Source organism: Triticum urartu, chromosome 7, assembly GCF_003073215.2.
Source record: "Triticum urartu cultivar G1812 chromosome 7, Tu2.1, whole genome shotgun sequence".
Lineage (NCBI taxonomy): Eukaryota > Viridiplantae > Streptophyta > Magnoliopsida > Poales > Poaceae > Triticum > Triticum urartu.
This window is the reverse complement of record NC_053028.1, coordinates 18,978,674-18,989,591: the sequence shown is the minus strand read 5'-3', so window position 1 is coordinate 18,989,591 and position 10,918 is coordinate 18,978,674. Positions and strand designations below refer to the sequence as shown.

The window sequence follows — 10,918 nt, the reverse complement described above, 5'->3', positions numbered from 1 at the left end:
TCAAATGAAAAATCTGCTTCTCCACTATGCTGCCTACACTGGCCTCAAAGTTAACTATGCAAAATCCATTATGATCCCCATCAACACACCTTCTGCCAAGATGCTGGGACTATCTGGGATCCTTGGTTGCAAAGTTGGCACCCTCCCTCATGCATATCTTGGTCTACCACTCACTCTCAATAGACCAAGAATTGTGGATTTCATGCCTATGCTGAAGAGAATTGAAAATAGACTCATGAGTTGCTCTACCTTGCTCTCCACTGGTGATAAACTTACATTGATCAAATCTGTTTTTGCCAGTATGCCCATGTTCTTCATGTGCTCCTTGATGTTACCTAAAGCAGTGGTCAAACAAATTGAAAGTTACCTCAGGAACTGCCTGTGGAGAAAATTTGGAACTATGGATGCTGGACCTGCATTAATTTCATGGGATTCTGTGTGTAAACCGAAAGATCAAGGTGGATTAGGTATCCTTGATATCTCTGTCCACAATATAGCCCTGTTGATGAAATTTCTTCATAAATTTCTTAACAAAGTGGATACTCCTTGGGTGCAAATCATTTGGGAGGCTCACTATCAGCATGGTCCACCTAGTGACAAGCTATGTGGTTCCTTTTGGTGGAAGACTTTGATCAAGCTCATACCTCTCTACAAAGCTCATGCCCTTTGTCAAGCTGGTCAAGGAGATACCATTTTCTTTTGGACTGATAATTGGGAAGGTCAACCACTACAAGCTAAATTCCTAGAACTCTTCTCCCTTGCAATCCATAAGGACTATACCCTACAATTTGTGGATAATCAAGAGGATCTCAGTAGCCTTTTCCATAGGCCACTCTCCCTGCAAGCATACCAACAACTGGCCAAGGTGGAAGAACTTATAGCTTCCAGAACGACTTCGGATAACAGAGACAGATGGAAATACCATTGGACATCTGGACAGTATTCCTCCATGAAGATGTACAAGCGTCTTATGGGCAACTACAAAGCTCACAGCATTTTTCAAAATCTCTGGGGTACTCATTGCAGACTGAGGCATAAGATCTTTGGATGGCTTCTCTTACATGACCGGATTAACACGAGGAATATGCTACATTGACGTAATATGCATCTCCTAGACCCAACCTGTGCTCTCTGCTCGGACAAAGTAGAAGAAACTCTACTGCACTTATTTTGGAATTGCCCATTTGCTCTGTCTTGCTGGGATGTCATAGCACCGGGAAGAACCAGAGGTATCTCCACTTTTGATGAGATCGTCCTAATTTCTAATCAACTTTCTAAAGATTTGGCACTGGATATTATCATTATGAGTTGCTGGAGTATCTGGTCAGTTAGGAATGACAAAATCTTTCGGTCTGCACCACCGGCGATTGATTCATGGAAATTTCATCTGTCAGAGGGACTATGGGCTGTGCAACTCCGAGCCAAAGAAGACAAAGCTATCAAGGTTAAAGAATGGACAGATTTGAACCTTTAATGGGTCTAGCTAATTTTCCTAGAGCAGGGGTTGGCTGAGGGCATTAGACCCTTGTTTCATTCTTGTATTATATCTTGTATCATTTTGTAACTTTTTATTAATGAAAATACCGTAGAACGATTGTTCTACAGTCAGGGCTAAAAAAAAAAGCTAGCCATGAAGACTTTTCATTCAAAAAACAGGCACCACACTCAATACTGTGGCGCTGCGGCAAATAAGAAAAGCCTGGTAGAGTTTATACCAAGAAACCACCCGGTTGACACTGGCGAGCCCTGAAATTTTGGCCGCCCAGGGACGGCCCACCGCCCAGGCCATGAGTCTGAATAGAGAATCTAGGCATTTCAAACCAAATTCTGAAGAAGAAAAAAAGGCATTTCATACCGCCACCGACTTGCATATAAAACGTGCGTGCATGGATGGTGACTCACTCTTTCAATCCTCTTTTTGCCTTTGCACCAAAGCATCTTTACTTCTCCAATGTTTACTCAAAAAGCACGCGACTTTAATCACCTGTGGATTAGTTAAACCTAATGTGTCACTTTGATTTATAAACGGCATCGATCATGCTACCGGTAAGAAAAGAAAAGGGAAAGGGAAAACAACTAGCAGAAAGCAGGTTCAGTATGTGCGTGCACTTTATAAAGTGGCACATTAGGTTTTTAGCTGATCATACGTTTTTTCTTTCTTTGTACACCAGCTACCCGATCATGGGTATCATACTAAACAGTAGCTCCGCTTTTAGCTGATCACCTTTATTTTTACAGTATTTAGCTGGTCACTTTGCTTCGCTTCAGCTTGCTTCAAAGGATCATGGACACATTATGGGTGTACATCTTTTTAACTAATTAGCACGGTTTAGCCTAAAAGTTGGCTTTACTTTGTACACTAGCTGCATGTGCCCCCTACGTAAGCTTCACGGCCCTCTCATTTTTCATTTTCTTGCAAAACATTTTTTGGCATAAAGGTACGTCTCCCTCGTACGTCTCCCTCCCGAGCCGCCACCCGCGTGGGCGACCGGGAGGCCCCAGATCCCATCGCCGCCGAACCTCCCCCACTCCTCCTCCTCCTTCCTCGCCGCCGCCCAAGGGCGCGGCCAGGCAAAGCCTAGCTGTCGCCGGCGGCGGCGGGGACTCGGGCCCTCTAGCTCGGGTGGGGCTGGCGCGGGCCGGCGCCGCCGGGCCGGAGCGTGGCGGCGGGCCGGTCGCCATGACGGGTGGTGGCGGCGCCTCGGCGACGTTGATTCCCCGCGGCAGGAGGCCTTGCGATCTGGTGCGTCGCGGCCGCCAGGGACGGCGGCGGCGTGACCGGATCGGTTCGCGGCGGCGCGGCCGGATTGATCGCTGGTCGGCCGTCGGCACGGTGGTGGGTGCGACTCGTCGGCAGCTAGGCAGATCCGCGGGATTCTACCCTTGTCTGGCCCTTGACGGCGCGGGCAACTACGGGGGAAACCCTAGATCTCCATGGGATCGAGCGATGGCAGCGCTTTTGCGTCGTAATCCCTCTTTAGGGCATTGTTTTGGAGTTTGCTCCGGTTGAAGGGACCAGCGACGTCGGCGGCGCACGTCTGGTGGAGCAACCGCCGATGAAAATCGCGCCGGCTACGGCCATGGCGGATGATGGCGGCGTCTTAGATGTTGTTCCCTTGTCGAGGCATCGTCGTTGCAGTCTGCGTCATCAGGCTTGGGATGCTCCGGGGGAAACCCTAGATCTGGGTCTTTCGGATCGGACGATGATGGCGTTTTATCGCTTTCCCTCCTAGTGGCATCGTTTTGGAGTAAGTGCTGGCTGGAGGGATGGTCGAGCGGTGCTTCATCTCACACATCGATGGCGGCGGATATCGGCGGCATGGCGCTGTGAAGGTTCGGCGTCCGATGCACGGAGATGGACTCGCGCAGGAGGAGGTTGCTGTCTAGCGTCATGGTGACGTCGATGGTAGAGTGGCCAGACAAGGTAGAAGCCTCAATATGATCTGAAGACGGACCTGTGGAAGATGGCGGCGACGACACACGAGTGCGTCAGACCGGATTGTGCCCCAGACCCGGTATGTGGCTCGGCTGGGGCTTCCGAATATGTTTCGGCTTCCGGCTTTTGATGTTAGGCTTAGGTGAGTGGTTTGGGTAGTGGCCCAGCTAGCACCCCTTCATCCTTTTGGATAGGAATAGCGGCATGTGTTGTCAAGATGGTGGATTCAGGCACATTGTTGTAATACTTTGTAAGGTCATCAAGAATAATCAATAAAGTGGCCGTATGCATCTCCCAGATGCAGAGGCCGGAGGTCATCCTCCTTTTCTAAAAAAAAAAGCACAAACCCCTACAAAAACGTCTCTAGAGAAATTTAAAATCACATTCAGATTTTTAGTGGTGCAGGAGTCTTCTCCTTCCTGCATGTACCAGCCGCGTGCCATGAGCAAAGCTCATTGCCGCCTCTAAGCTTACATCTCCGCGGTACTATGGTTTTGCGATCCGTGAGGTGCTTTGCAACAAGTTTATGGAGAACAACCAAAGCTGCAAATTAACAACTAGGCAAAGCCAAAACACGGTAATACACATTGGTAACTATAAAGTGTGTAATCAATTAATTATACATCTATTGTGCTCACATCGACAAACATTCATCACTTGCACATGACTACTAAACATGCGGCAAGAGTTGTATACACGTACTTATTGGAGTAAGGTTGATCAATTAAATTAAGCTCCGAATTGCTAGCCCCTTGGCGTGTTAGCCGATGGACTTAACGTGTGTGCACATTGCAAGCAGCTTCTTGTGTACACTGCTCTATCAGAATCCCCGGGCTCCAGCTATAAAAGCAGCACCGCAGCTAGCATTCGGAGCTCACTTTTCTTAGCTCCTTCTGCTCGTCAACACCCCCAGTTCCAGCAAAACAGTGCTGCTCGAGAGAAGGTCATATCCAAACATGCCGGATATGATCGCGGACACGGCGCTGAGCATGGCCAAGTCGTTGCTGGTCGGCGCTATTGGCAAGGCCGCCTCTGCCGCCGCCAACAAGATGAGCCTCGTCATGGGTGTACGCAAGGATATCTGGTATGTTCACACGCACGTCTTTTGATACAGTCATGATGAACTTCACACAGCTGGCCTCTTAGATCTCTGTCTTGGAACTGACATCCAATATCCCTTTTCTGTTAAAATTTGCCTTTTGTTGGGTGAACACAGGTAGGATATCTTAATGCTCATGAAAAAGAAAAAAAACTGTTTTATTCAGCTCTGATTTATATTATGGCACCAAGTATTTATGGCAAGCTTGGAACCTGCACACATGGAGCTGCAGATACTATTTTGAAATCTGCAGGAATGTACTAAGCGTCTTGTGCATTCTTCGTTGGCAGGTTCATCAAAGATGAGCTAGAAACAATGCAAGCATTTTTGGTGGCCGCTGAAGCAATGAAGGGGAAAGACATGGTACTCAAGGTGTGGGCTAAGCAAGTAAGAGACCTGTCCTACAATATTGAAGATTGTCTTGGTGAATTCCTGGTGCATGTGGCGAGTGCAAGCAAGTTGCGGAAGTTGATGAAGCTCAAAGATCGTCACCGAATCGCCATGCAAATCCGAGATCTCAAATCAAGAGTTGAAGAAGTGAGCAGCAGGAACACACGCTACAAGCTGATTCAGAAGGACCAGATCACCAGAGCCATTGATGAGAGGGATTCTTGCATGGAAGATACTCGCAACCAGTCAGCGAGCAAAATTGATGAAGCTGAACTTGTGGGGTTTTCTGAATGCAAACAAAAGTTAATAGATCATCTACATGTCCATGCCAACAATGGCCCTCCTCGGGTTGTATGTGTGGTTGGCATGGGTGGTTTGGGTAAGACTACTCTTACAAGGAAGGTTTATGAAAGTATGGATAACTTTTCAAGTTGTGCTTGGATCACTATCTCGCAGTCATTTATTAGGTTGAAGTTTCTCAAAGATATGATCGAAGAACTTGTTCGTGGAAAAGAATCGGAGAAGCTACTTGAGGAGAAGGTGGGGCGAGATCAAGTAGAGTATCTCACGACCTACCTGAAGGAAGAGCTTCTTGAGAAGAGGTACTTCGTTGTTCTTGATGACTTATGGAACATTGATGATTGGGAGTGGATCACATCTACTATTTTTTCTAGTAGTAATCGTATAGGTAGCCGAATCATGGTAACAACACGAGATGCTGGCTTAGCTAAGAAGTGTACTCTGGGACCTTCTTCCACACAACTTAATTACGAACATCAACCTCTAGAAACAAATGATGCCATAAATTTGCTCTTAAGGAAGACTAGGAAATGTGAGGAAGACATGACAAAGGATGAGAGCATGAGGAAAATAGTCACCAAGATAGTGAAAAAGTCTGGAGGGTTACCCCTTGCTATTCTTACAATAGAAGGCATGCTTGCCACCAAAGCGATAGACCAGTGGAAAATGATTTATGACCAAATCCCCCTAGAGCTAGACAGCGACAAAAACCTTGAACCAATGAAGAGGATGGTTACACTGAGTTACAACCACTTGCCTTCTCATCTTAAGTCATGTTTTCTGTATTTAAGCTTATTTCCGGAGGATTTTGAAATCAAAAGGAGGTGTTTGGTAGAAAGATGGATAGCCGAGGGATTCGTTATCACCATGGGTGGATTGAGTGCTGAGGATGTTGGGAATAGTTACTTTCATGAACTCATCAACCGCAGTATGATTCAACCAATAAAACTGAACTTAGAAGGAAAAGTGAAGAGCTGTCGAGTTCATGATATTGTTCGTGATGTCATGATCTCAATCTGTAGAGATGAAAGTTTTGCATGCTCAATATGGAATAAGTCAACTGGTGTAGCAGGAGATAACTTCCGTCATGTAGCATATGAAGGCAGTTGGTGCCCAAATAAAGGCTTGGATTGGAGCCACGTGCGATCATTGACTGTGTTTGGTGAGAGACCCATGAAGCCCGCACCTCCCCTTTTTTCGCCTGACTTTAGGATGCTTAGAGTCTTGGATATACATGATGCCCTCTTTGAAGTGACACAAAAAGATATCAACACAATAGGATCGTTACGTCATTTGAAGTATGTCAATGCTCAATTTTCTAACATATACAAGATCCCAAGATCCATAGGGAAACTACAAGGCTTACAAACATTGGACATAAGAGATGGTCATGTTGCATCCCTACCAACTGAGATCACTAAACTACAAAGCCTTCGTAGCCTCCGATGTAGCAAAAAATGTGTGAAACGAGTTTTGTTGTCTTACCCGAGGATCTGGTGTGTGCCCACATTATGTCTGCCTGTTTTGTTTGCTACATCTTGTGATGAACTTCCTGAGATTATTATGATGTTTCACATGGCTTGTACTGTCCAACTCTGATGGTGTGAGGGTACCCAGAGGGATCAGCAACCTAAGGGAGTTAGAGATTCTTGAGATTGTGGATATTGAGCGAACTAGCAAGAAAGCAGTTCAAGAGCTCGGAGAGCTTATAAAGCTAAGAAAGTTAAGTGTCACACTAGGGGTGAACCAGCAAAAGCGTGAGATACTTTGTGCATCTCTTGAGAAGCTATCTTCCCTCCGTTCTCTTGGCATGGATGCAACTTCTACCAGAGATGGTCTCAAGTGGTTGTATTCTTTTTCCTCCTTCCCTACTCACTTTAAGACATTGAATTTGGGTGGTGTTCTGGGGGAGATGCCTGACTGGTTTGGCCGCCTGGAACATTTGGTGAAGATTTACTTAAGCTCGAGCAATCTGATGGAAGGAGGTAAAAGCATGAAAATACTAGGCGCACTTCCCAAGCTCAGGCTCCTTCATCTCGATGAAGAATCTTATGTTGGGGAGAAACTAGTTTTCAGAGCAGAAACATTCCAAAATCTCAAGCAGCTTGATATTATCTCGCTGAAGCAACTCAGAGAGTTGATATTCCAGGAGGGCACCTTACCCCTGTTGGAAAAGATAGAAATCAGTGACTGCAGGTTGGAGTCAGGGATTACCGGTACCAAACACCTTCCAAGACTGAAGGAGATTTCACTTGGTTGGGATGGTAAATTGGCGGGGCTTGGTATGCTGCAACTTGAAGTAGCGCACACCCAACCACCCCTGCAGCTGCAGAAGGAACGGAGCCACCACGACCTGGATGACACCGCCGAAGGCTCCACATGAGTATTACAAGCGGAAGAAGCAACCCAGGGCGGGGAATCATCGATCCACAGACCACAGCGTCGGGGAGGTCGTCATGATGATGGGAAGCAACAGGTCAGCTGGTTAATTTGTCTTCCGTTCAGTAGCAGTAGCTGATGATGTGTATCATACACTTACAGTACACTATTTCTCTTGTCGTTTGCTTTTAACAGTGATGATGATCTGCGCTAGAGACCATTTTCTAGCTTCATGCACGAGGGGAAGAAGCAACATAGGACGAGGTATCAGCTCTCCATCCCGAGCCAGCAGCAGCGGGGGTACCCGACGGGGCGCGACAGGTCAGCTAGCTTTTTCTCTCTCGTTCAGTAGTATTAGTATCAACTGAACCGTTGTTGCTGTAGCAGCCAAGACCCTGACATAAGGCTCCCCTGTGGTGCAAGGTGATTTCTGGTCCTGCAATTTTGACGATGATGATGCTTAATGCTTGGTCAGCGTTGCTCCCTTCTTTCTTCAGATCCATTGCTGATTCTCCATGACTCACGCACGGGTCAATGCCTTCGGTGGTACCTACAGGTAGAATTTCCGTATGTTCATTTACCTCCATCCGATGTCTGGCAATGCTGGTTCAGTTTAGGTTTCTCACCATGTTTGTCTCTCTCTAACAGAAGTTGTTGCTCGCTTCCGCTTGTTCTGACGCCATGTTGGTACAGCTCAAACCTCCTTCGATTTTGTTTGATTCCATCTGATTTCTCGCGATGTTTATCAACCTTTTTTCATGCAAACTAACACTCTGTTTCGCATCTGTAAGAGGTTGCATTCCTATTTACCTGCTGGACATGTACACATTATCATATAATACTATCAAGTTTCCCACGCAACCTGCAGGTGAATGTTTTTTTTATATCCATGGTTTTCTGCTTGGATTTTGCATTTAGCTTTTATTTCCTCTGAAAATAAAAACATTTAGCTTTTCTGCTTGGAGTTTGACGAAGCCATGGGATTTCTTTTTCTTCTCGTAGGTGCTACTGGTGACGACGGGGAGTACAGGTCAGCTACCTACGTTCTCAGTCATTTTCAGTAGCACATACAATCTATCTTCCTGTTGATGCTAATTACTAGGCACTTACAATATATCTCACTTCTCTTATGTTTTCTTGCGTTTTAACAGTGAACATGATCTGCACTGAAGACGAGTTTCTAGTTTGGATTTGGTTGACCCCTGCTGCATGCTGCACTCAGGTCGTCGCCATGAAACGCCTTGCTTCCATGCCTGTACCTCTTGGGTCAAATATCCCTCAGTTTTTTTATTCCACTCAATTCAGTTTGGGTTTCTTACAATTTGTCCCACTTCGAACAGGAGGAGTTGCTGCTGCTGATGATACGACCCTCAATTTCCTTGGCCATGGTCGTTGCTTCTCCTTTGATTCTTCAACTGCCGCCACCGTCGTCTTCTGATGCCATTGTTGGTACCACTCAATTTTTATTCGGTCCCACCAGATTTCTGATTATGTTTGTCAGACTTCCTTTCATGCACACCAACTGTTTGGTTTCAACATCTCTAAGCGGTTATGTTTGTATGTTCTACTGAATTTAAAATTGACACAATTATCTTTTAGTAGATGCACATTTGATGACCTGCAGATGGTTATTTGGTTGTCCCAAAATGTAGTCCAATGCAATTACCTTCTCTTAGTTCCATTGCTATTTTACCTGCTGCGCATGTGAGAAATATCTTACAGTGTGATGTTGCCTTGTTTGCTTACTATCATGGTCTTCTGCTTTTGTTTTCCTTTGAGCTTGCTTTCTTATTTTCTATAATCCGTTCCCTAGCAGAAAAAAAACAACATACTGTTCTGTGTGTTCAGTGTCTGCATGGTACTTTTCAGCTTGCGAGCACATAATACATCTGCCGACGAAATAAACTGATGCATGCTCTGTTTATGCATTTCAGCTGGGGAGAAGACTATGCCACGCAAGATGCTGCTACTAATCAAGATGCAGATGTTGTGATTGCACCTGTGCGAGCAGTAAAATGTCCTACCCTGTTGGGGGCGACGTGTCCATGTTATATAGTAGGGAGCCAAAACCCTAGATGGCTTTACATGATGCGGTTACAACAAGAGATAAGAGACAATCAAGATACAACTTGAGAGAGAAGAAAAGGAGGAGATGGTTACAAGAATATCTCATACAAACTACCTCCTAGCTATATCTCTATATCCCAAACATATACCGCATATGTGATGTTTGACACCCCCCTTAATCACAACTTCATCAAGTTGAGATTATGTTTAAACTCTTCAAAGCTTGTGATAGGCAGGGCTTTAGTAAACCCATCTGCAACTTGATCTCTAGAGTGAATGAACCAAATATCAAGTTGTTTCCGTGCAACTCTTCCTCTCACAAAGTGAAAATCTATCTCTGTGTGCTTTGTTCTGGCATGAAAAACTGAATTTGCAGATAAGTAGGTAGCAGCAAGATTATCACACCATAAGCATGGAGCTTGAGAACTTTGTATACCAAGTTCTTTCATCATTGATTGAACCCATATGATTTCAGCTGTAGCATTTGCCAATGTCTTATATTCTGCCTCTGTGCTAGACCGAGACACGGTGGCCTGTTTCCTTGCACACCATGAAATCAAGTTAGGTCCAAAGAATAGTGCAAATCCACCAGTGGAGCGCCTGTCATCCAGACAACCTGCCCACTCAGAATCAGAGAAAGCACTGACAAGAGTTGATGATGACTTGCTGAAATTAAGGCCAATGTTCAAAGTGTGTTTGACATATCTAACAATGCGTTTTGCAGCAGTCCAATGCACGGTGGTAGGAGCATGCAGAAACTGACACACTTTGTTGACAGCAAAGGAAATATCAGGCCTTGTTAGGGTCAAGTATTGTAGTGCACCTACTAAACTCCTATATTTCATACTGTCCTCTTGATTCAAGAGTTGCCCTTCTGTGAGAGATAGTTTTTATGAGCTGGATAAAGGAGTAAACGAGGGTTTACAACCTTGCAGACCTGCCTTTTTTACCAAGTCAGTTGCATATTTCTCTTGAGAGATATGAAGTCCATCCTTGTGTTTCTTCACTTCAATCCCAAGGGAAAATTCTGCACTTAAATCCTTCAACAATGATGCAATGGCCTCACTAGATGAACTTGTAACAATAATATTATTAACATATATGAGAACAAATATGCATGTATTGAGTCTATTGTAGATGAACAGTGAGGTATCTGACTTGGAAGGGACAAAACCAAGTGATTGCATCTTGTGACTAAGACGGGAGTACCATGCCCGTGGGGTTTGCTTCAAGCCATAAAGTGCTTT

The 10,918-nt window shown here is 45.3% G+C and overlaps 1 pseudogene; it reads left to right on the top strand.

Annotated features, from left to right (window-relative positions):
- Positions 1-4,303: 4,303 nt before the first annotated feature.
- LOC125524625 lies at positions 4,304-10,605 on the top strand (annotated as a pseudogene).
- The last annotated feature ends 313 nt before the right edge of the window (positions 10,606-10,918 follow it).